Source organism: Malaclemys terrapin, chromosome 5 (genome assembly GCF_027887155.1).
Source record: "Malaclemys terrapin pileata isolate rMalTer1 chromosome 5, rMalTer1.hap1, whole genome shotgun sequence".
Taxonomy (NCBI): Eukaryota; Metazoa; Chordata; order Testudines; family Emydidae; genus Malaclemys; species Malaclemys terrapin.
In genome coordinates, this window is record NC_071509.1 from 133,448,857 (window position 1) to 133,475,610 (window position 26,754).

Sequence of the window (26,754 nt, forward strand, 5' to 3'; positions counted from 1 at the left end):
GTGGAACTGAAACCTCATGCTGCAGCCTGCTGTAACTGGTAGGGACAGAGCCAGCTCTAGGTTTTTTACTGCCCCGCACCCCAGCCCTGGGCTCCCCCCGCACCCCTGTGTTGCCCCAACCCTGGACTCTCCCCCGCCCACACCCCCTGCTGCCCCAGCTCTGGCCCCCATCTGCACCCTCCTGCTGCCCCAGCCCTGGGCTCTTCTTCCCCCCCCCCCACCTGCACTTCTTGCCACCCCCTGCCTGGGCTTTTCCCACCTCCCCCCCCACACACACACACGCACCTCCTGCCTCCCCAGCCCTGGGCTCTCCCCCAAAGAAGGAATTGGGGGGACTAAATGGACAGGGCACCTCTCTATCTGAAGCCTAGCAAGGGAGGTATGTGGATCCCACTAGAATTTAAAATGAAAAGTAAGGGAGGGGAGGCTCTGGACCTGGGCAGCTTTAGATACAGTACCAGGCACTTAGGAGGATTTCCACTTCTGAGCCATGGAAGCAGAAATGGACTTTTCCTTTCCAGATACAGCTAATATTCAGAAAGGGAATCTAGCACCTGCCTTCCAGATTTGAACACCCTCAAAATTCAGGAGTGCTCAAGCTCAATTTGGGCAGCTGTTACTTCATTTCCCCCAAATCAAATATACTGATCCACTGTAACTTGCTGTAGAAAAAGTAGAAGAAATTGAGCAAGAAATGCTTCCCAGTGGTTATTAGGACTGGAATTGCTATTTTCAACAGCCATTGCTTTTTTATTATTATTATTATTATTTTAAGTTTTAGTTTTATTTGTTTAAAAGGAAGACAGTGATATTGCATTGGCAAATCCCCCATAGAAACAAAGAATGGAACAAAAGAATAATAAAGGCACCTCAACTTTTCCTCATTTATGCAGGACAGTCTTATAATATGCATCCAGATATCCTCCAGTCACACAAGCTGAAAATTGTTCCACTTTACTGCAGTTCTGTAACCATATGGGAACCAATCCTGTCTGTGTTCTGTGCACATCCAAAATTCCTGCTGAATGACCCGCCCTGGGAGCGAGTTACCAGTGACCCTGGGCTGGGGCGGCAGGAGGGTGCAGTGGGGGGGGGCAGCCAACATTTTTTTTGCTTGGGGCAGCAAAAAACCTAGAGCCGGCCCTGCTTGGATGGTCTGTCATGGAGGTGCAATCTCGCCCACAGCGATGCTGCAGTTAGTAATGGAGATTTTGGCCCTCATATCTCACATACACAGACAATTGCCACAGAAGAGTCCAGCTATGTATGTTAGCAAACCTGATGAAGTGCAGGCTGCCCTGAAGATTTTGACCTTTTATGCCACTTGGTCATGGGAGCATTCCTCTCTCCATGGGCGTTCCCCGAGTACACCCACCCACTCCATGTTACAGTCCTGTCCCTGATGTGGTGCAGAAAGTCCTGGTTCCAGCTGCCAGGTGTTTCTGTCTTATGGATGCTCTCCTAGGCATTCCAGAGTACTCAGCTACTTCTCACAGAGGGGCCTCCCTGACTGAATTCAGCGGCCCTACATTTCCTCTCTCCCCCTAGGTGTTGAAGGACGCGGTGCTTGTGTTCAGAGGGTAATGGAGGCAGTGCACCTTGTGTAGTCAGTGACAGCTGTGCAAAAGGGGTGTGTCACGTCAGAATGAGACAGTCTCCATTAAAGATCTCCTGATGCTTTTCACTAGAGTAAGGGGTGTATCCCCAGTGTCCTGGCCAAATTGCAACCTGGGTAATTATAGCATGCCCGCCTGCTGGTCTTCCCCCTGAAAGCTTTAATTGGTGAAGACATTCTTCACGTGCAGTCCCATACTTTAGGGGTGTCGTGTTGTTGATGCAGTTACGACAGGTGACGTGATCCCTGTGCGATAACTGGAGGTCCGCTGGTTACGTTTGCAAAGTATTTGGAGATCCTTCAGGATACGAGGAGCACGTACAAGATACTTACCGTGAGTAGCCTAACTTGAAGATTAAGCAGCCTGATTCTTCTTGACGCTAATTCTCCTCCCAGTACGCCACTCTGGCAGCAGAAATGTAATGCCCTCCACCACTCTCTTCAGAGGTCCTTAGTCTGCCACAGAGGTGCAAAAGGGCCTCACTGCAAAAGAGAGTCAAGCCTATCTTGTCTAGCCTGCAGGAGACTACCAACAAGGTGTGTAGCATCACTTCGGGTACTAGCCAAGAATATGGCACTTGATTCTAAATGGCCGCAGGTTTCAGCACTACTAGGACACCATCTCTCAGTCCCTCAGCTTTAAAATGCAAATTTTAACCGTGGGTGTCAAAGACACCAGGGTGATTTGCACTCTATGGCGACCTGTGCTCTATAGATACCATAGCTAGCTAGATGTTTCACTTATTGATGGCTATTTAAGGTTAATTGCCACCAAAATGAAAGTATTGCATGAAAGGCCGATAGTGGATAAATTATAGCTCTTTCCCCCAAGCATCCCAAAAGGAATCGAAACCTGCTAGAGATACACTCAGGGAAGACTAGCTTCTTAGCTCTATACAGGTCCTTTGTGACCATCATCATCAATGAAGCACATAGGTTAAAACCCCCATGGATGTGTTTCTCTCCAGCTCCCACCCAACTGAGGGACAGACTTAGCCTCACAAAGGGACCACAGAGCAAATCTTTAAAACCCAGCCTCCCTTTTTGCCCTGGCTATAAATACTTATAAATACTTACAGTTTCACACCTGTAATTATGCGCTGGAGCAACTGATGTTTAACTAGCTGTCACGCAGGCCCAATCACAGAGATGTTTAAATTACACCAATTGCACACACAATAATCTTCCAGCTGCAAAAGTTTAGGCCCAACAAGCGAGCCTGGGTTGAGGTTCCATTTGAAATCAGGCCTTTCTTAATGTGCATTTCTATTTGCGGCCAGTGGGGCTTTTTAATAAGATGCAAAATGCAAGAAATAAAAAAAATTGCAAAAGAATATTTCCTCGTATCTAGGCGGAGTGCTATGCAGCCACTTCCAGTCTTTGTTTTTTCTGTGCCACCAGGACAATGCATAGAGTTTCTGTAACAGGTTCTCACCAATCCACTATTTCAGGATCTAGGTGTATCTACGTACTAGCAAAAATTTATATAAGTTAATTCCCACACTCCCAAGTAGTGAATCATTAAGGGAACAAAGAAAGGTGCCTCCTTTTAAGCATCATTGCCACCTGCATTATGAACATACGCCCAAGAATACCTGCTGCCTATTTAACCCTTTATGAAAGCAAATAAATATATACTGCAGTCAGCTCTGGGATTGCCTTAACCTTCTGACACATATGCCAAGAGGAAATACATTCCTGCATCTAAAAATGCTAATACAAGGGTGAAAAAAATCCCACGTTGTACTGGCTGAGGAATGCAGCTAAGTCTTGATCCTCAGAAACGCTAGCGCTATCAGCTCCCACTAGCTTTGATGAGAGTCTAAGGATGGGCCGCAGCTCACAGGTTATGCTTAGCACGTTGCCAGATCAAGCCCTGAATGAGCTCTTCATGCTGACCAAGCTTACAACTCTTATTTAGCTATTCACCGTGCTAGTCACTGATCCCTAGTTCAAATGAAGTTTTTGACATTGTCAGAGCCAGGCAAGAGGCAGGCTACAGCTACAACTGGCCAGTTCTTCCGTGGCTTCTGGTCACCAGCGCTGGCAGGTTAGGGCGTCATCTTGAGTTAAGAATCTGCAAGGCAAATGAAAATAGGGGTAGGGTCATAACCTTTGTGGCTACATTTGGCCCAGAACGCAGGCTCGGTTGGTTTCTGTATAAAATGTTGCAAACAAGCGTGCCACAAATAAATGAAACGAGATAAGCTCTATGTGCCGTATTAGCACATGAAAGAAAAAGCAACAGACACGGCAAAGGATTGCCACATCTTGTTCACATTTCAAAATATGTTGGTAGCAAGAGGTAGGTGCTTCTGGGTGATTGCTGCTGGTCACTCCTCCAGCCTGAGGAATCCTTCAGTTTCATGGTACTGAGGACAACTCAGGTGTGAGGTGGGAAAGGAGCAGATGAGCGATCAGTGCACTGCTAAGAATTGTCAGTATTCCCATTATACTCTTGTTGGTAAGGATAGGCCTGAATCTGAGTGGAACGTTACATAGGGATGCTGGGGCCAGCTCTCAGCTGCTGCAAATTAGCATAAATCCAGAGAAATTAATGAAGCTATTTATAGCAGCCGAGGGTGTTCCTCCAATCTAAATGTCACGGCTGGGTTAAACCAGGACCCCAGATTCGAACGTGCTTGGAGTTTGGGAATGTTCACATCAAGAGCTGACTTTGCGCTTTGAGAATCAAGCATCTCTAGTCTTAGGGCTTTATAACCGTCTCTAAAACTTTGTTCCATTCTAAAACTTGTCATCTGGCCAAGACGCGGTTCTAGCCCAGGAACAAACACCCGTGAACCTGTCTTTGTAAAAACTAGGGAGAGCTCCTTAGCTAGTCCAAATCGGTGTGTCACTCCCTTCACTTCAATGGTATTTGCAGCACATGTATTGACTCTTTCTAAGGCCTGGGCTACACTAGCGGGGGGGTTCGAACTAAGATACACAACTTCAGCTACACTATTCGCGTAGCTGAATTCGAAGTATCTTAGTTCGACTTACTTGGCCATCCTCGCGGCGGCAAGTCGACCGCCGTGGCTCCCCCCTTGACTCCGCTTACTCCTCCTGCCGAGGTGGAGTACGGGCGTCAATTCGGGGATCGATTTATCGCATCTAGATGAGACGCGATAAATTGATCCCTGATACATCGAACACTACCCGCCGATGCGGCGGGTAGTAGAGACGTACCCTAAGAAATGAGGATGAGAATCGTGTCTCCCCACCCCCTGGTACCTTTGTAATCTTGTTCTCTAGTGCAAAGTAAGCCCGATTCACTGGTGTTGCTGGCTACTTTGTGCCTCGCTAGCAATGCAAAGTACCTGTAGAACCAGCCAGTTAAACTGAGTTTATAGCTACATCGCTGTTACCCTTGGCTCAGGGTGTTTTTTGACTAGTTTCTTCATGTCTTTGAAATTCTCCTTTCTAAAATTTAGTGTCACTGTCCTAGTTTCTGGTAGATGGTTCTTCCTCCAAGAAGGTTAAATATAATTATATTGTCACTTTTCTTTAATGGCTCAGCTATAATCTCACCCAACACAAACTCATAAAGTGTTAAGGTTCGGCTTAGCACGTCCTGCACATCTCTGCTGTGGATTATGCATTTCAGCGGGGGGGTTACGTGAGAGAGTTTGTTTGATTGATTGGGCGAAGCCTCAGGACTCATCCACGGGAATTGTTTGAGTGGGAAGGTCATCGGAATCTTGGTCTCTTAAAAAATATTGACGTTGATGAGCCAAATGACATTTGACAAAAGCAAAGGACTGGAAATTGTGGGTTTAGTTCTGGAATCAGACCCAACTGAAGTAGAAATAGGGCAGAAGCTTAAAGCGATTAAGCCAAGTGGGATCAAGAATTGTGGTGGTTAAAGTGTCTGGCAGCCAGGACCGAAATGCTATGCCACGGAGCTCAGCAAAAGCTAGTGATTAGAAATAAGACTCAGGAATAAGAAAATCCTAACAATAATTTGTATGTATAGAGCACATTCTGCCAAGTAGCCCTAAGTGCATTGCAACCATTCATTAACCCAATGGGCAGTAAGTCACTCTAATTACCTTTCTACAGATGGGTAAACGGAGGCATCAAATTTGCCTCTTCCGTGTCATCAGTGACCTTGCTTAGTCAGAAAGGGAGACGCTTCCTCCCTTTGCCTTCAGAGTGGCTGCAAATGAAAAAGGATTTGAAGTCCCCTCTTCTATTTCCCCCAAACTGTGAGTTAAACATCAAGGGGAAACTGAGAGGTTTGGGGTAAAATTGTCAAAAATGCCTACGGCCTAGGACGCAGAAGCCTAGAACACATACGGGCCCTAACCACTTGGCTATTAAGTATCCTGTCTCAAACACATGTATCCCCAGCCTGTCTTTCATGTGAGGCCCAATCTTCTAGGTGCGCTCTGAGAACACCAGCAGGGTCAGGCCTAGCAGGGGGCTAGGTTGGGGAATGCTTAGTTTGGGAATGCTGCGCGGGCTAAGGCTCCAAGCTAAGGGTGACGTCAGAACTTAATCAGCTTTGCGCCTGCCTCCTGGTGGGAACGTAGGGGGCTTTAGGCCGCAGCTGAACAGTGGTTTTGATAATGTCAGCAGCATCTAAATGTTGGAGTTAGGTGCCCAAGTATCTTTGTGGCTCTGGCCCCAAGGGACTAGGAAGCCTAAATCACATAGGTGCTTTAGAAATGTTGCCCATTAAGACTTGTCTTTGGATAACTAGGCCCTTGAATTCTGGCTGTGCGTACCTATTAGCTGATTTTGAAACGTCCTTATCTGTGTCATTTGGAGGCTTGCTTCACCACTGCCTGGATCCACTTTTATGCAGCTGTCACTGCGCTGAGATCACAGGAGCCGTGCAGTGGTGAATCAGGCTACTGCTTGCCTTTCCAGTGCATGAAAATCAGTCCCATGGGCTAATCAATTTTTTAGAAATGAAAGCTGCTTGTTTGTTTAATGGGGGAGGAGGGGAACTAAGCAACTTCTTATGGGTGGAGGGAAATAACGTATGTGGCTGGTAGATCTACACAACCTACTGATACACTGCATGGCAATCAAATCACTGAATCGGTCACTGCGTTTGGCTGATTACATGCTGACCTGGCATTTGGCTCCCCTATGCAGCCAGAGCAGGCCGTTGCCTTGGATATGCAAATACCAGGGGCAGCAAAATATTTGGCGGTTGTTTATTGCGTGTGTGGCTGCGATCTACGAGGGGCATAGATATGCCAGTTTGCCTAGGGCAGCGAAGAGGTTTCTTTCTGTGTGACCGGATATTTGCTTTGTGAGCGCTTTTCTAGACGGTGTTTGCTCTGGGTGAACGTGGGGCGTGTGTAGCTCTGCCTTTATTGATCCAAAAGCCACAGCAGAGGCTGTATAGTTCTGATCATTATGCAATACTGTACACAGAGAAAGGAATTTCAATCCCATGCTGTGCCAAAGCGAGATGCCTTCAGTGTCCTTTGTCCTTAATACAATGGGGATCACATCTTTTTTATTATTCTAATGTATACTGCTAGTCTGAGAGAGATCCCGCATACATAGTGTAGTGTTTAGGAATAGAGTAGTATCCCTTTACGTAGGCCTTGGCTACACTTGTGCTTCACAGCGCTGCCGCGGCACTCCCTCTGGTCTGTGTTTTAGAGGAAACCAGTCAGAGTTGCATTCTCTGAATAGCTAGGCCTTGTATGTTTGTGGATGGTTGATAAGCGTGGTTCTTTGGGACCAGCTCGGCACGCGTGGTTCCTCATCTTGCTTTTGTAGGGTAGAGCCCAAAAGACACTTCACAGGTTGCTCAAACACTGCCAGGACTGGTGAAAACTTTCACAACCCTAACAACTTATTTTAGTGCAACTCCCCTCCATCTTTGTTGCCTAGGAAATATTTGAGTGCAGGAGTGAGAGAGAATGTAAGGAGCTGCTCTTGAACGAATCGCAAAAGCCTGGGACGGAATGTCTTGGGGACTTGTGCTTTGGTTGGTTTCAATAAACTAGCTATGAAATTCAAGGGGAGGGAGGTGGAAGGGTTCTTCTTGATGGGACAAGGAGAAGAATTGTGATGCTAATGAGATAGGTCTTCATCTGGTTTAAATGTAATTTGTGCATAGTGACAATGTCTTTTTGGAATATATCAGGAGTTCATTTCCATGGTCTAGCTGGGCAGTGAGCAACCAGATTCTGTGTGATCCTGTATGCTCCCTCGTCAATCAGTATATAAATTGTATATATTTTGCCTATCTCCCTTCTCCTGACCTCTGTCTTTGGATGGTGAGCTTCTCAGAGAAAGGATTGCCGCTGAGAGTTTGAAAATGCCCAGCACATAGTGGGCGCTACTGCAAATAAACAATACTACCACCAATAATAATGTCTATCATGCCCTTCTACTGGATGGAATTGGAACTGCTTATCTGTGTATCATGTGCCCTATACTGCTTATAGCCGCGGCGGGTTTTCCCATTGCTCAAGTTACAGGGGCTGGTCCTTATGGGGCAAGGCATCAATCCTGAGCATTTCCATAAAGTGCTGCCTGCCTACGGTGTGCAGCCTCTGGTCAGCAGTGAAGTCCCTAAGTGACCCATATTTGTTAGAATATTTTTTGCTTCAGTATTGACTTTCTGCCTTTTTCTTCCCCTTGTGCCAGAGACTTACCCCAAATTGTATTTGATCTACAAGGGTCAGGGGGTCTGAGGTGCTGTGAGGCAATAGATTTTATTTATTTATTTTTTTTGTGAAGAGGTGAAGCTGTTATGGGCGTGGCTTATATAAATGTTGTAATTTTGAGTGACGGAAGGGGACTCAAAAAGAGCCCAGGATGGGTCGCTGTCTAGGAGCATGTAAAATCAAAATAAATAAATATACAATCCATGTATTCATGCAGGGCTAAATTCTGCCTCTGGATGTACACACAGAAGTCCTAGGGACTTGGTGACTACTAATGCTTGCTTGGGATACATAAATACCGTCATTCCTACGAAGGTCTCCTGAGTGCACAGCACTGTTCTTGGACCTCACCCACCCAAGCACACCCCAAAGGCCAAAACAAGTACCTATAAATAGCCACACCGTTGGGGAGCCTGCAGGAGAAAAGTGCAGCTACGTTGTGGCCGCAGCATTTGATCAAGGCAGAATTTACAATGCAAAAACATGCCTATAAAACCCTGTGATTAAATAACCAAGCTGGGCTTGTCAGAAGCACCCAGCCTTCGCCTAACCCAGGGCAATGGGACTTTTACCATTGCTCTCAACGGAAGCAGAGTTAAGCCGGCGCTAAGCACTTTAGAGTATCCTGCCCGCTAAGTAATCCTTACCTTTCTCCATTGGAACCTGCTACAAGACAGCAGTCAATTACCACAGGGTGCCTAAACATGAGATGGTTCAACTTAAACCCAGCAGACGGCAAAGCTCTCCATAGCACGTGAGTGCTGCCAGGTGTTTACGGATTTCTCTTCCCAACACTGGGAGAGAGGGAACGGCCATTATCTCCATATTGCAGCAGCTTGCCCAGAGTCACACAGAGTCACTGTCTGAATCCAGGTCCTTTTCACCCAACATCGCTTCCACCTGCAAATACGCAGGTCTACATTCGTACACACAAACAGAACATACATGGATTCAACACAATGTCACGCCCTTTGCGATGAGCTCAGGCCCCGCCCGCACTTGGGATTTGTACACCAGGAATCAGGTAACTGAGAGCAGCAAGGCCGTCTGAGAAGGCAGAAGCAGGACATAAAGTGCTTCCTGTTCTCGCTAGGGAAGAGAGGTCAGAGAGGAACAGCAGGTGTCTGGGGAAGCCCTCTGAGAGCGAGGGGTCCGGGTCAGGGCTGCCATGGTTCCTGGTGGAGCGGAGGCCAGGAATGGATGGCGGGAGAGGCTTGCCTGAAGCCATTTGAGAAGGTGTGGGAGGAGACCCGGGGAAAAGCAGCAGCAAGGTGCCAGGCCAACAGTAGCTCCCCAGGGAAAGGGAACAGGGGTGGAGGAAGGGCTTGGCAGACAGCTTCTGGGGGAGGTTGCAGAGAAGGCCTAAGGAGATAGGGAGAAGTAGGAAGTGGCCCCGGGAACGGTGAAGCAAGACCGTTTGGAGCTGAGGGCAGACACAGAGTAGAGGGTTCCAGCCCCATGGCACATTCTGATATTTCGGTGATTGGTTTTGTCCCAGATTGGGATGAAAATTCACGGAACAAAAAGTTCAGAGAAATTTCTTGGAAATGTTGAAACGTTTAGTTTCTATTCGGTTCAACACTGAATTGTGCCAGCCTGAGCCACTGTGGTGCCTCATGGAAGTTGTAGTTCAAGTGTCTCATGCCCCAGTTCTCCTCTATGGACGAAGCTTCCCTGTCAGACTATATCTCCCAAGATGCACTGTGGCCAGAGGACTCCCAGGATGCACCACAGTGGTTACGCTAGAAAGGATCCTGCAGGGCATCATGGGAGATATATATCCAACCAGACATCCTGGCCCACAGAGGAGAATGGGAGCAGGAGGCATCCAAGCTACATCCCCATGAAGCATCGTGGTAGCTCAGGTGGACACAGACTAGTGCTGAACCGATCCATTGTTTTGATTCAGGTCAACCTAAGACCAAATAAACTATTTTGTTTCAATTTTCCATTTGGGCAAAATTAAAATTTTCCTTGAGAAAATTGCCTATCGTCCCCTTCCCCTGTCTCCCGTTCAGTTACACCAACAGAAAAGACTGGCAGTGATGCAAGTTATTGTTTGTTGGTATAAAGTACATTCCTCACACACTATAAAGTAACCACGCAGACATCAAGTGGATTGACTAGCTAGATGCATCTTGGAAGAATAACTCATGGCCCAGACTGAGCAAAAGCCTGGTGTCCCAAACCCCATGCTTCCTTCTGTATAATTGTATGAAGTCTGGACATTTTGGGATACCCGTGAAAAATGCCATGGAGTAGGGAATATTCAGAGCATAGCCCGCAAGTCAGCCAGTCTGTTTAACCCAGTTTTAATCCATCACTGAAGATAGGAAATGCAATGTTTGCTCCAAGATGTTGATTTACCTGAAACTTTATCAGGTGCCTCCAGAACACTATCTCAGAAGGATAAACAAGTGACAATGGGCATTGAGTGCTGTTGCCCTGCCGGCCTGCCTGTGTGATGACTCTCTTCCACCCCAGAAGTGAGTGCATTTGAGTGCTGGTGCCTTTCTGAATCTGAAATCTATCTGCAATGCAAATTAGTGGAATCTAGTGTGCGTGAGGGTGGGGTTCCATATGCACATGTGCACCCCCTACAGACGACTCATCCACAGTACCAGCTAAATCCAGTTGCCTTGTGTAAGGAAGAAGTCTTTATGGATGCAGATGATCTGAACAGGTTCTGCTGCAGCCTGTAATGGTTTGATTATTAACACGTCATCTTGCACTAAAGTTAGAGCCTGCTTACCCCAGGGCCAAATAGAGGGAAACTCTGCAGCCAAGGAATGATTGTCTGAATAGGTACTCCAAACATCTCGGGCTAGCATCTCGTCGACACCTTTGTAAATCTGGAGTAGCTCCATTGAAGTGAATGGAGCTGTTGTTAAATAGATAGGACTCAGATCACCTTCAGGCTCCTACTTCCTTGAATCTGGCTCTACTGAAATATTTCAGGCATGCAGGGATCTAATGACTGCTACAGCATGCAGGTGTGGCCTACAATCTGGTTAAATATGTGGTCTGAGCTGTTCTGTGGATTGTAAGCAAGGACAAGCTATGGGAGATGGGTGTACCGCTCAGCACGACTGGCACAGGAAAAAACAGAGCTGGTGCTCACTAATTTCAGCCTGGATAAACCACATTTTTCATTTTGATCCAGGTCCTCCACGGGCCCAGACAACTTTATGTTCCTATATTTATATCGGTTAATAGTATTAAAGCATATTTATGGCCATTTGATATTATTTATTATGTTTATTATGGTTGTGCTTAGGGGCCCCAGTCGGGTTCAGGGCCCTGTTGTATCAAGTAGTTTGCATTAGCTATAGGACTTCTGATTTTCAGTTTTCACTGATAAAATAGCCCAACAAAAAAAAAATATTGGTGTTTACCCAATAAACTACATGGAGCAGTAATATGGACTGGGGGTGGGGGGTGATTTCTAAAGCGTAGTAATGTGTTGTGCGTTAATTGGACCCTGCTGGTGCGCACTAAAGGGTCTCTAGTGTGGTTTAACATAGTGCTGTTTGAAACAGTTAAAGCACACGAGGGAACATTACAAAGAGATTACTCATTACTGTACAGTATATGCTACTGTAATGAGTAATGTAAATAATGTACATTACTCATTACAGTAGATCCAAAGAGAAAATTCTGAACTCCCTCCCCCCCGCAATTTTGGACATCTACATAAAACGCCAAAAAATGAAATTAACGACCCCTGCAAAACAGAAGCCTTAATTATATACATACAGCATTTAAGGAACATTGATCCTAATTTTCTCTTGCCATACTGCTCCATCTTACAACCTCAGGGCCTGACCCTGCAATCTGAGATGCGGTGGCCGACCTTTGTGGCTGTGTGGAGCCCTATTAATTGCAGTGGGATTCCAGCAGGTGGTATAGGCCTGAATGGATCCTACTGCAGGACCCAGGGCCTAAATATGGGACTGAGGCTGAGCCAAAGATTCAGCAGTTAGAGGCACAATAAAAATGATGAATACAAAAAGATAAATGAGCTGCAATTGTATTTTTAAATGACTCTGTGGGACCATCGTCTTTAGCACAAGCAGCACTGCTTATTGTCATGTTGGAGAAGTACTCTGGTCTCAGAAGGGGTAGCACCCAGCTCGGTTTGAACATGCTCAGGCTTCTGGAGGGACAAGGCCAGATTGTAAGCTGGTGTAAAGTGATCTAGCTGTGCTGATTTGCACCAGGAGAAGAACTGGACCATTGAGTTCACACTGGGCATGCTCAGAGGTGTAACACAGGTGTTAGAACAGGCACTCCCAGTAGCAACTTGGTAACTATTAGAGGCAAATGAAATCCAGTATTTCCATCCTGCAGGAAATTCAATATGTGTTCTTTGTCCCATAGCACCATGGCGGTCTCTCCTTGTGATGCAGGGTGGGCAAATGCATCATGGAAGTTCCTGTCCACGGTACGTAATGGGAGATGTAGTCTGGCTGGGAAGCCCAGTCTATAGAGAAGAATGGGGGCCAGGGAAAGTGAACTATAATGCCCTGCAGGCACTGGGTCAGGATATCAGATTCATTTGGGAGGATTTGGTTTTTGATGAAACAACATCAAAATTTTCCATGGAGAGCAGGCATGTTTTGTGAAAAATACCATTTGGTTGAAAACCCAATTTGCCACTGAAAAGCAGTTTAGGTGGACATTTTCTGACCAGCCTTATTCTCTGCACTTCATGCATGCAAAGCACACACAGGACCTGTGTGAAAAAAACAAGGAGTCCGGTGGCACCTTAAAGACTAACAGATTTATTTAGGCATAAGCTTTTGTGGGTAAAAAACCTCACTTCTTCAGATGCATGGAGTGACATGTGTATTACTTATGCCTATTTTGAGGGCTTTCGTTAGACTTAAATGGTGCCCAGGCCTTTTGGCTGGCCCTCTCCACGAGGATGCATTTCACGCACAAGGAATGCTGTGGTTATGTTAATTACTTGCAAACACTCATGGTAAAGATTCTAATGTATGTTGCGTTGCTGCCTGTAACAGCACAGAAGGACCTAGTAGGGAGACATCTTGATAAGGAGGAATGAACACAGGATTGGAAGGCACAAAGCCCTGAGTAGTAATCTTTGTTCTGACACCGATTTGCTCCGTAGCCTTGAGCAAGTCACTTCCTCTCTGTCACAGGATTGCCATCTCCACAATGGGGGTGATAAAGCAGATTAAGCTACCTCAAAAGGGCACTGTGAAGGTTATTTAGATAATGTTTATGAAGTGCTCTAAGATGCTATTGAAGTGTTACGTGTTGTTATTGATAAAGAATGATCATTTGGCTTATAGAAGCCATGTGACTTTCTCATGTGATGCACTCTACGAATCTCTGCAAGCGTAGTGAGATGTCTATAAAAGAGAATGAGGAAAAGTATAATTATCCAGCACAGGTGCTGACTTCTAGTTTTCCCTGGGGGTGCTCCCCCCAAGGCCCCGCACCATTCTGCCCCTTCCTCCAAGGCTCCGCCCTTGCTCCGCCTCTTCCTGCCCCTGCTCTGCCTCCGTGAGGCCCCCGTCCACCAGCCACTTGCTGCTCTCACTTTTTTTTTTTTCCATGTGTGCTCCAGCCCCAGATCATGCACAGAGTCAGCACCACTGTTATCCAGAGCTTCTAGGTTTGGGATCACTTTGGTATTTGAGTTGGTTTTTATTTTAACTTTGCAAGTCCCAATTCCTGTAAATCCACATGTTTTGAACATATTACAAGATCTGTTTTATTAATAGATTCTTTGATTTTAAAGCCATCACGATCATCTAGTCTGCATAATATGGGCCAGAGAAAGCCAACAGTGAAGGGAATTATTCTTCCTTGCTAGGTAAGGCCCGATGTAGGAGGCCATATGTATTCATCAAAGCACATAAGCAGGTGCTTAAAGTTAAGCATGTGCTCAAATGCTTTGCTGACCTGAATACTATTGAGTGCAATAATCAGTGGGTGAAATAGAAAGACATCCAATCTTCATTTAAAGACTCCAAGTGATAATGAATCTACCACTTCCTTCAGTAATCTGCTCAAATGATTGATTACATTCATGGTTTAAAAGTTTCAGGGGCGGGGGGAGGGGGGGTGGCAAGGTATGTCCCAGTTCTAATTTGCTGTAGTGTTGCCAGCTCTTATGATTTTTACCATGATTCTTGTGATATTGGGGGGGGGGGGGTGGTCTGAAAGTCCCAGCTCCTGGAGTCAAGTGAGAATAACAGCTTTCATTTGAAAAACAAGTGTGTTTTTGGCCCTCAGAATTGCAAAAAAAACAGTGTGAAAACATGTCTCCTGTACACCCTAAAAGCCCAGAAGGCAAACTAAAAGAATTCAAAAGGTACTATATTTTAAAGCCAAGCTCATGGTTTATGAAATGTTGGGGTTGGCAATACTGCTGATGTGACCTAACCAGCAGTAGTGGAAAGTATCAGTTTGATTATTGGAGAAATGAGCACAAAGTTGGGCCTTAGGAAGTCCTGAGTTCTAATCCCAGCTCTGTCACCAACTCATTGTGTGGCTTTCTGCAAGACTCACCACCTCTCTGCCTCAGTTATCCCCATCTGTAAAACAGAGATAATAGCATTTACCTACTTAATGCATTGCACACGTAAAGCGCTCTGTATTATCCCGTTCTGTGCACAGATTCCAAATGTCTCCTGATCATGTTCTTCTTTTTTGAAAATGAATAGGCTCTCGGTTATTTGTGTGTCTGTCATCCCACCTTGTGTACTGTGTATATACCACTGCCCTCTACTGGACGGAAAGTGTGTGTTCGCCTTCTGGGGAATTAAAACAGTAGTGAGCAGCAGGTGTATAGAAATTACATATTTGTACTGCAGGTATGCAGCGTGGCTGGGGCAAAATCATATCAGAATCCCAGGGTTGGTTTTTTTGTTTTGGTTTGGGGTTTTTTGGTTCATTAACTGTAGCAGAGCTTCTCTTAAAAAAAGTAGCAGCTTTCTTAGGATCTTTGTAATCATCTACTCTGTGCTCCAGCGCCACCTTGGCAGAAGGACATCTCACTGGTCTCCCAAGGATTGTTCCCGATCCCAGTTCAATATTGGCAGGCTCTGAAATAAACCGTCTGTAAAGCTGCTAGGGAAACAATCTGCACACCTGTCGGTCTAACAGCACTGATCCCGCGTAAGGAGGATCGCTGTCCTGAAAACACAACACCTTCTAAAACAAGGAGGACGAGAATACATTTACCATCCCATTTGACAGCCAATGCCATGGGTTTGAACAGAAAGGCAGTGTCAAATATTATCCTGAATGCCCCCCTGCCACTCACATTTTAATTGCCTTTTAAGGGCTGTTTTTGTCCTGAGTTGCCTCTGTAATTACGGTGAAAAACAAGAGAGGACAAATCCATAACGTTTTGTGATTTGTGACAGGTATAGCTTAATGAAGCACCTCATCATGGAAATTGTCTACTGTTTAATAGCTGGAAAAGTCTTCCTTCCCCCCAACAGCCGGGGGCGGGGGAAGGGGTGAAGGTGGGATGTGGGGAAAAGATGGCAGTGTGGTTAAGGCCCTGGCTTGTGATTAAGGAGATCAGGGTTTCATTTCAGTTCCCTGATCTGTGTGACCGTGGGTAAGTCACTTAATCTCTCTTGTGCCTCAGTTCCCCAGCTACAAAATGAGAAGAAGAAAACTTTGATGTGTTGCCTATTTAGACTGTAAATTCTTTGGGGCAGGGACTGGGTCTCATTATGTGTATTCACGGCACTCAAAACAATCAGGCCTCCAGCACTTCTTTAGTACAAATAACAAACAATGGTCTTTGGTATTCCAAAGAACATTCAAAACTGCTATTCATGACAACCTTAGATCTAAGTACACCCAGCAAGGAGAGAAGGTAACTCAATGAGTTGTATTTTTTGTCTTTGATTTACTTCTCCACTGAAGATCAAAGGTAATGAGCATTGGAACAGCTTACACACAATTCTACACTTTGATTTCTTTTTTTAATCCTTGCTCTAATTTGATCTCAGATCCACCTGTTTTTGTTCTTCAGCTGTACTAATGTGGTTTTCCTCCTTAAATGTACATTAGTCCATGCTAGTATGTGCCAGGGTCACACGCATTCTTCAGCTTCATTCACAGTTTATTTGCGTCCTTTCTTTTGCTAAATCTTAACCTTTCTTTCTCTTCATTCTGTAAAATGTTAGGAACCCTTTTCACCGGAGCATTGTGAACAGGCTGTTCTTGTAAACAGTCCCTTTGTTCTCACATTCCTTCATTAAACAACCCAAAAAATGGATTGTCAAAATGTTATGTTTGTAAATGTCAAATACGGTACTTAAACTAACAAAGGCTTATTTTAAAAGGACAAATACCCAACTTCTATTAATTCTGAAAAAACACAGCCAAGTTTATTTTTAGCCATTATTATTAGGTATTCAGAATCAACTTTCATTTCCATTATATTCAGTGTGTAAAGAACATGCCAAACCTGACCCGAAGCCCATACCAGTTACTGGGACGACTCCCATTGTGACCAATAGGTTTTGGATTAGATCCGTGGATTAACGCTTGCTTAGAGTTCATGGCAGGGGTTAGAGAGGACCAGAAACAATGCTGAGTTTGCCCATAACACACGTAGGCAGATGTTTCTGCTCACGGGAACAGCTGTGAAATGGTTAGCAGCCTGGAAAGTTAGGGCCATGTTTGTAAAAAACAACAATGGGGCCCAACTTCCATATGTAAAACACGTGGAGAGGAGTGTACAGTTATCACAACTTCATGTGCAAATGGCTAGTTAAGTTTCTAAATAACACAACAACAACAACATAATAATAATAATAATTACTAATACCTAGCTCCCATACGGCACTTTTTTATCCATAGATCTCACAGCACTTTACAAAGGAGGTCAGTATCATCATTAAATGCCTCTCATCACATTATATATTTGCAATCACGAGGGCTAGCAACTTAAGCCAAAACTCTCAAATTGTGGCAACAGACTTCTCAATGAAAGATTTGCTTCCAGCATTGGGTCGTATGAGTTTATCTGTTTCTATCACTTGTTCCCTTCATGAAGTCATAGTTTTCTGTTTGTGACATAATAATCATCTCCATAGCAACAGGTTGTGACTTATAAACAGAGATTTATGGCTTCAAGTTAAGAATAAGTCACATGAACATGTGAACTCTTAATAACAAATAGCATGGAGAAAAAATCAAGGAAACAGAAAAATAGGACCCTGCACAGAATGATCTCTTAAGAGAATGTTTTCCCTGAGTCATTAGCAGGCATTCAAACATATTCAAAATGCGATTATTTTAGTGACCATGTTGGGCCTGATTATTGGGGAAAGGGAAATTCCCAGTCTGAGCATGTGGCAAGAAGTATTCTTTTAAGGCATGCATAAAGGTGTCTAATTTTGAAAATTATGCCACTTGCTTCTTATTTGTCTTCCAGTCATCTGTGACAATGTAAGGATTGATAGAGACTTATCAGTAAGAAAAGCTGTTTAAATTAGCCATGGAATTATTAAACCCTCAGCAATGTAAATGGTGGTTGCGTATGGAAGGCTAACATAAAATCTGACTACAAATGAATTTTATCGTCTGTTTATATTTTGTTGCTATTTGCTCTTAGCGATGATAATCATCGGGCGGGTTGGAAGCTGAAATTTGAACTGTATCAGCTATCTGGGTTATTTTTTACTATCCCTTTTGTGTTTATTTGCTGATTTATTTCACAGATAGAGCTGGATGAAAATTTTCTGATGGAACTTTTAATGCCATTTAATCAAGACTGAAATTTTCCATGGGAACATGTCAATTTTGACCCAATTTTGTTGCAAAATCAAAAATCAAAACAGTTCCATTGCAACCGTATCAGAGCAGAACACTTTGATTTTTCATTTCAAAATGGTTTTTTGTTTAAAAATGTCTTTATTTTATATTATAAACTATACTTAAAAAAAAAAAAAGTCAAAGTCAGAACAAAATGTTTCAATTCATCCAAAGTATTTTCCCCCCAAAATGTCATGTGGTGGAAAGTTTTGAAATTTGTCTTGATTTGGACCCAAAAGAAGAAATTTCAAAATTGTAGAATTTCCTCCAAAACAGAAATAATGGTTCCTGCACAGTTCAATTCAGAAGTTTTGTGTGTGTGAAACAAATAAAAATGGGTCAAAATCAGCAACCTGCCCATTGTAGTTAATCGGAGGCCTGGCTGATTAAGGAAAAAGTGTAAACTTAGTGTGTAGAACATTCCAGCCAGATTTTCTAACGGGATTCAGCACCCACAACTGAGAGAAACAGTAGAACCTTAATTTACAGATGGCCTCTCTCCACAACAAAAGACAGCTAGTATACGTCCCCTCTACAAAGAACTTGTAAACGCTTTTTCTTAGCGTTGGCAGAAGAGGTGGAGTCGAGGTTGCTATTAATAATCAATCATTTAAAAGCAATTAATATTAAGCACATAGAATCATACGCAAGCATCATCTAGTCTAACCCCCTGCCAAGATGTAGGATTTGTTGTGTCTAAACCATCCAAAACAGATGGATATCCAGCCTCTCAGCCCATACTTATTCTTCAAAGCACTTAAGCTCTGAGTCTTTATTGGCCAAACCAGACAATCTCTATGCAAAAGAATAAATGGACACAAATCTGACATCAGGAATCATAACATTCAAAAACCAGTAGGCGAACACTTCAGTCTCTCTGGTCACTCAATAACAGACCTAAAAGTGGCAATTCTTCAACAAAAAAACTTCAAAACCAGACTCCAATGTGAAGCTACAGAACTGGAATTAATTTGCAAACTAGATACCATCAGATTAGGCCTGAATAAAGACTGGGAGTGGTTGGGTCATTACAAAACCTAAACTTAATTTCCCCAATATGAATTTCTCCCTACTGTTACTCACACCTTCTTGTCAACTGTCTGTAATGGGCCACTCTCTTACCACTTCAAAAGTTATTTTTCCTCCCTTGGTGTCCTGCTATTAATTGATTTATCTCGTTAGACTGACCTCACACTTGGTAGAGCAACCCACATCCTTTCATGTATTTATAACTGCCCCTGTATTTTTCACTTCATACATCCGATGAAGTGGGTTCTAGCCCACGAAAGCTTATGCCCAAATTAATTTGTTAGTCTCTAAGGTGCCACAAGGACTCCATATTGTTTAAGTCAATGGTGCTATTTTTGGAGTAAGGGATTCTTGACCAGGAGTAAGGGTGTCAGAATCGGGCCCATCTAGAATAATAAAGACAAGCTCTATGGAGAACTCTATTCATCAGGATTCTGAAAACCTTCAAAAGAGTTTAAGGAATGTTTAATGTTGAGTATCACGTTCTCACCTCAATCCACAAAGTGTGTTAACATCTCAGACTAAGCAGCAGGACCCCAATTTTCAGGCCTCACAAGCCATCCATAATCTCTCTGCATTCCACTGGCTAACCTTGCTTTACGCAAGTGTCAAAAATAATCACCTAAAAGCAGATGAAGATAAATCCTGAAGAAACACGCTTTTTCCCCTTGAAGATTTGAACATCCCAATAACAATAACCTATGAGATCTTTCCATTGCTGATGCCTCTTTCTCTGATAGTCTGTATCTTGGTATACATTTTAAATGAATGGGCAATATGTTTAAAATCATAGCAAGTATTTGAGAAATATCAGTTTTTTTAAAAACATCCCATTTCGGGCAACTGCTTTGTTTGAGGTGATTCAACGTGGAATTTTTTATGTTGAGCCTCACTATTACTACAGCAGAAAGCCCTGATCCTACAAAGACATGCACATATGCAACTTTATGCCCTGTGAGTAGTAATTCAAAGTTTTCCCTATTTATAACCAAAATAGTTATATTGGGAACATTTTTAAGAGTAGGCAGGACTGAGGTCCAGTGTGTTTGTTAAAAGATCCATTAAAAAAAATCACGAGAAAACAATTTCACAAAAATATTCTGAAGTTGTTTTCATTCTGCAGGATTTGAAATGGACCCATTTTTCATATCTACAAAATTTTTAAGGATTTTTTAACTCCTCCCCTCCCAACCTAATGAAAAATGTTAATTTTTGAAAAGGGCCGGGGGTTGGGGTGAAGGAGATGGGGTGAGAGATGAAAAATAGTTGACAAAATGTTGAAACATTTTATGAAAAATTTTGAAAACACAGTGTCACAAAAAATGTTTGAGAAAAGCCATTTTTTTCATTTTGTTTGAAAAAATCTCAACCCATTATTAGCAGTTTACAATGACTACAGATGGAGCAGAAAACTTTTGCTGTGGGTGTCCCAAACATGGGATTTGAGTGGTGGAGTTAAAAAAACCAAAATGATCTTAAACATCTTGCAAACTTTTCTGACTAGATCATATCGGTTTTTAAACAGGGCAATTTGTGGCGGACTCAGTTATTTGACAGTATCTTGTTAAAGCCAGATGCTCAGGACCAATTATCCAATGTATATATTTGTGGTTTATTTTTCACACGTTATATTTAAAAGAAAAGGGAAAGTGCAAATTAAAGTAGACTAACATGTATAGTCCCAAACCACTAAGCAATTCTTCGAAACCCTCAGCCATTTAACTCCAGGTTTCATGTTCCAAAATGGGGAAGAAATTGGTCTGAAAATGAAGGATTTCTGCCTTCGCAGGATGTCTGAAAAGGAAAAGAGCGCTGAACATGTTTAAATAGGCTGCCACCACAATGAGGCGTTTAGCCAGCTGGCCAGTGTTCTTATAACCACTGCTGCCTCACCTCAAAGTATAGCTAACTGCATGAGAACCCGAGAAACAGTGCCAGATCTTCAGCACATGTGAATCTGCCTAGCTTCATGCGGTTAGATTGCGGTTTGTTCGCTCACCCCTGGGAATCTGGTTTTCTGTGACCAATACGCATACAACTTTTTCTTTATGCGCGTGCCCCATGTTTAAAGGACACTGTGAGAATCATCTACCATATTCATTTATAAGGAGGGACCAGAGGAAACCGCAGGGCATATTGGCCCACGGGGGGACAGGGGGACTATCCTCCACCCCTAGATCTGTAGAGGTTCTGTGGGGAAGGCAGAGGGCTGTTATTATTTGTTTACTTGGCCTACACTACTCCTGCATGAAATGTCAGATATCAGTGTCTGGCACAAGAGGGTCATTCTGATGCAGTTATCACATGGCAAATCTCTCTCCTGCTACTGCCCCAGGCCGGAAAGCCACACGCTGCACCCAACGCTTTGCACCCATTCAGAATTTGCCACCTTTTGTCATTCCAGTGGAAAACAGCTTCGCTACACGACAGCCATGACCAGCAACAGAAGATAGAGAAACTCACTGCCCTTCGATGGTGCACTGATCAGCAGTCAAATGGTTAATAAAATTGGCATTTAAGTGGCTTCATTAGGCTTCAATGTTAACATAACATAACATCATTTCTGATGAAAGTGGGAATCTCACCCTCCTTTCAGTGTTGTTGTCTCAGGCTAGCTGTATAACCCGACATGCTACAAACTTCATTCAAGTTTACGCTCTAGAGACAATAGCAATACTTGTGGAGAGGAACCAGCTCCCTCTAATTAGCTGCTATTTTTTCATGCCTGTGGATTTTCATTTGCCCAGTGTATAAGTCTTTTACAAATATTTGACGGGACATGGGAATGCTCTGGCAAACTAGAATATGATTGTGTAAATCTAGTGCTAACACAGCTGTTGCTGAGGAAAGCATGCCTACAGAGATCTATTGGGTCGCCTGGGGGATAATTTGCAATTGATCAGATAGTGTCGTTTAGTATATACACACGATGCGGCTATTACTGAGAAACTGTCTGTAGCCTCTGGATTGTATTTACATGTTTGTCCAGTGTCAACTTGGGTTGAATATATGAAAAAAAAGGCAGTCACTTCTTTATTGCTCATCCCTCCTTCCTACCCCAAACTCAGGCAAACTGGAAAAAGGTGACATCTACCTCCATTACTGTGTGACTGCAGCGTCCAAGACAGTCCTTTTAAAGATGAACCTTCACTTCAGCAACTCACTGTTCCTGGCGCAGGGGGTATATCGTGGAATCTCAGGCTTGAAATTAGACGAAGGTTTTTGACCGTCAGAGGGGTGAAATATTGGAACGGCCTTCCGAGGGAAACGGTGGGGGCGACGGACCTGTCTGGTTTTAAGATTAAGTTAGATAAATTTATGGAGGGAATGGTTTAATGGTAAAACATAGTAGTCAAGGAAAACCAAACAATGGTAGGTAAATCGTATAATGGCTGACAGGGGTCAGGCTGGTGACTCTTGCCTATATGCTCGGGGTCTGACTGATCGCCATTTTTGGGGTCGGGAAGGAATTTTCCTCCAGGGCAGATTGGCCGAGTCTCTGGAGGTTTTTCGCCTTCCTCCGCAGCATGGCTCAGGGATCTCTAGCAGGAGGGTCTCTGCCGATTGAAGTCACCTAAAACAGGATTGGGGACTTCAACAGCAGAGTCCAGGGAAGGGGTAGGGACGGTTTTATGGCCTGCAGCATGCAGGGGGTCAGACTAGATGATCATAATGGTCCCTTCTGACCTTAAAGTCTATGAGTCTATGAGTCTATGAATCCTGTCTCAGAGTCAGTTCTTCAGCTCTGTCCTGGTCAGAATCCCTCTTGTCACACATTCCCCTATTGCTGTTCTCCTCCTAACATTACTGCCGTAAAACATCCCTCTTACTCATGCCATAAAACTCCTAGATCCTCCTTCTCGCCTCCCTTGCTAATTGCCATCATTAGTTGGCTAGACAAGTGTGTCATGGGATTAGAATCTCATCACAAAACAGGGTCATCACTGGAAGTTCTTGCCATTTGGTTTTCGTAAAGTTGTCATCTCTAGAGCTAGAAGGCAGCTAAGGCTCCTGGGAATTCACATGGGCTGAGTAGAGGAACCCAAACTCAGACATGAGTCTCCTCAAAAAACACCGGGTGAAATCTTGGCCTCACTGAAGCCAATGGGATGATTGCACTGGACCTCAGTGGGGCCAAGATCTCACCCACCCTCTTTTACCTGCTCAAGGAGTCATCCTCTAAAGACATGTAGAAGTGTATACATGAGCTTGCTAATCAGGTGCACTAATGCTTATCACCTGGTTAAAGAGTTTTAATATTATAGAATTGTTATATTTTATTGGGAATCCTTCATCTATACGTAACTTCACTTTACCCCAGTAGAACTCTGTTGAAAGTGACGTTGTTAAAGTGGCTAAAGCCAAAGAAATAGTGAGGAACTAGGTCCTTCATTTTAAAAAAATGACTCCGTTTGTGTTAAATCCATCGTCGGATCATCTGGGTCTATATCCTCAAAGGTATTTAGATGCTAAATACCTCTAAGGATCAAGGCTCTGGTGCATTAAAACCCTGTTCCAGCAAAGCACTGGAAGCACATGCGTAACTGCTCCTGTGGTTAAAGTTAAGCACGTGTTTTTATGGGCCTGAGCTGAAGACCAATGAAGTCAATGGGAGTCCTTCTATGGATTTCAGCGGGCTCTGGATCAGACCTGAAGCGCTTTGCTGGATCAGGGCCTAGGTGTCTGAATTGCAATGTTTATTTATGGAGGCCAAAATGTGCAACCTTGGGTGCTTACATAAGGCTCCTACAATCCATATTTAGGCACTTAATTCAATTTGGCCCGATTTTCAGATATGTCCAGCCTCCAAAAAATCCCATTAAAATCAATGTGAGTGTTAGGCCTTACCACCTCCGAAGATCAGGCCTAAATGTGGATTTATGAGCCTTAAACGGCAGCTCCACTTGGAAAAGCGATGTCATGAAAACAGCAACTTCTTATTCATCAGAACGACTTTGTTTTTACGCCCACTGGTGTGGCTAGCCCACTGGCTCAAGAAACAGCCGCTCAATTCTCTAGTGCATTGTTTCTGAACTGGTGGGTTGTGATGCCCAGGGGGTCATGAAAGACCATTGGAAGGTTGTCAGATTTTATTACAATCAAAAACAAAGAAAAACTTCTTCCCCTTCCCCTTCAAGGTCAAGTATTTCTGAAAATCTCTTGAAACACACACACAAAACGAAACGATATGGGTGTCTCAGTGATCATTGATACTCTTTTAACTCTTATAGTGAATGTAAGGGGTTGCAAAAAAGGTTAACACCGAAGAAGGGGTTGCCAACCTGAAATGGTTGAGACACACTGCACTAGGCCAGATAAGACTTCCGTGTACTCAGCCTCAGTGCTACGTTCTTTACTGACACGATTTTTTACAACTCTTTTAGTGCTACTAGCCCTCTAGAACCAATACAGCTCTGAATCTGGATTCTGTTGTAGCTTATGCATCATCAACGGACTTGTTAACTCAGTATCAAATGCAGGGCCAAATTTTGTTCTTAGTTACACCTGTACAGACCTACCAATGACTTGAGATGGCTGAAATGTTGTGCATTTTTCAAAAAAAAAAATTCAAAACTTAAAAAAAAAACAGGCAAAATTTCAATGAAATGTTTTACTCGCCTACAAAGCAGCTCAAAATATTGCAATTTCAGATTTTTAAAACTAGGGAAATTCCCATGAAATCCCCTCCCCCCCCCCCTTTTTTTTTTTTTTTTTTTTTTGCTAGCTTCAGTAAAGACTATGGGAAATAAAGTTAAGGGTGTTACTTGAAGACAGTGGGCGTTAGACAGGGTTGACTCTTTTTTTAAATTAATTTAGTCAAATTCTACATTTTTAAAAAAGGAGATTTTTTTTTTATTTGCAAAGTTCCCCCCTAATATTTTTTTTAAACCCACTACCATGGGAACATAGTGACTCAGAGCAGAATCTGAAGACAGGGGCTTTGAACAGGTGTCAGTGGAAACAGTTTATCAGAGTGGAACTAGAATAGCTACATCCCAGGAGCCCAAACCAGCATTTAGACATGCATGTGCCCATCTCACCCAACTAACTGACTAAAGCAGCCAGCTCTGGGATCTTGCCGGCATTCTAGATACGATCTAATGTTTGCAAACTGAGGGCTCTCTCAGCTGCAGCTCCTTGGCGACATGCAGATGGGATTCCTGTTATCTATTTCCTACTCCCCAAGGAGGGTTTTGATTTTTTCCTGGTGGCTGGTTGATTTGCCCATGATGATGTGGTTTCATATGCTGCTTGCAGAATAAGGCACATGAGTGACATTTTCTTGCATATAATTCCTTTATTTATGCTATTATCCTCCACAGTGTTTCCTGCGATTCCTCTTTGCTTGAAGCACCATTGGTAGTTCTTCTGGAATCTGTTGCACTTTTCAGGTAGTTACCTGTTGCTGTTGGACTGTTTTATGACTGTAAATGTTTAATTTTCCCATTGTATTTCAGATCAGCAGGTGAGACGAAGCAATCTGTCTCTCTATAAACTCATATGACTGCATAGTTTGCATGCTAACTAACTGTCGAGACATACCAAGGAGCACTATGTCACTACTGCACAAAATAGCTTTGTGCCTTTTAACAGACCTGTGGCACCAGGAAAATTTTATATTACCCCATTAATACTGCAAAAAGAAAATGAGTGCCGCTGTACTATAACTAAGCAAGACACACCCTCCTTCAGCTATGGCAGCAGTTTAAATTAGAGATGGCTCTGGCAGTTGTGTGTCTCATCAAATGCCCCTTAGACCTTCTACAAAAAATTGTTAATCCTCCGAGAGGCCTCAAAATACCTGAATTGAATTAAGCAGATCAGGTGAAACAATAGGTGTGTCGTGTTTAGTTTCCCTAGGAAATAGGGATTTCTTCAGAGACAATAAGCAATTAGAAAAATCCTGTAAAATGTAAGAGAGAGAAATCCGATAAGGGTCATTCAACATTCCATAGGGTCCTGTAGAAGTGACCCTAAATACATACAGAGTTTAATAGAGAAAGATGTGCTTTCAAACAAAAATTTAAGCCATCCTGTAGAATGGAACAATTATATCCCCTTGCTATAGAATTCTATAGGAGGGTTAGGCAAAAAACATATTATTCTCTATTAAATTATAAAAGACTGTTCTATATGTGATACATATTTAGCAGTGGCTTCTAGAGCTTGGTCCAGTTTGCCGGTTTTCCTTCTACAACTAACTTTTCTTATTTGTTTTTGTAGTGTGGGTTTCTGAGTGAGACCCAAAATTATCCTGGTAATAAACTACAGCTGTTCACTGGACAACTTCCAACTCCTTCTCATCTTTGATTTAGAATGTCTGTGATTCTGTAGGTAAAGCTGGAGACAGAAATATATTGGGACCTTCTTCCGAGCCAAAACAAATTCCCAACGTTACACACATACACCCTCCACTCCAGCATTTGGATGCAAGAGCGTATCCAAACATTTGAGGTTGACATTTTTGAAGGTGGTTAAAGGAATTAGGCACTGAACCCTTTCAGAAACATAGGACTGGCCAGACTGGATCCAACTCCTGGTCTCTCTTGTCCAATATCTTGTTTCCAACAACAGCCAGAATCAGAGTGCCGAAGAAGTGGGCTGTAGTCCACGAAAGCTTATGCTCTAATAAATTTGTTAGTTTCTAAGGTG

The 26,754-nt window shown here is 43.4% G+C and overlaps 1 long non-coding RNA gene across 3 annotated transcripts; it reads left to right on the forward strand.

The window, feature by feature from the left end:
- On the forward strand, nucleotides 1-26,754 carry LOC128838267 (uncharacterized). Of its 3 annotated transcripts, none has more exons than XR_008445142.1 (5): nucleotides 1-38; nucleotides 12,637-12,700; nucleotides 21,506-21,599; nucleotides 25,425-25,493; nucleotides 26,326-26,754. It is a non-coding gene; the product is annotated as an uncharacterized LOC128838267 (long non-coding RNA). The 3 variants fall into 3 exon arrangements; XR_008445140.1 differs by lacking the exon at nucleotides 1-38 and adding an exon at nucleotides 1,882-1,949; XR_008445141.1 differs by lacking the exons at nucleotides 1-38; nucleotides 12,637-12,700; nucleotides 21,506-21,599 and adding an exon at nucleotides 22,817-22,854.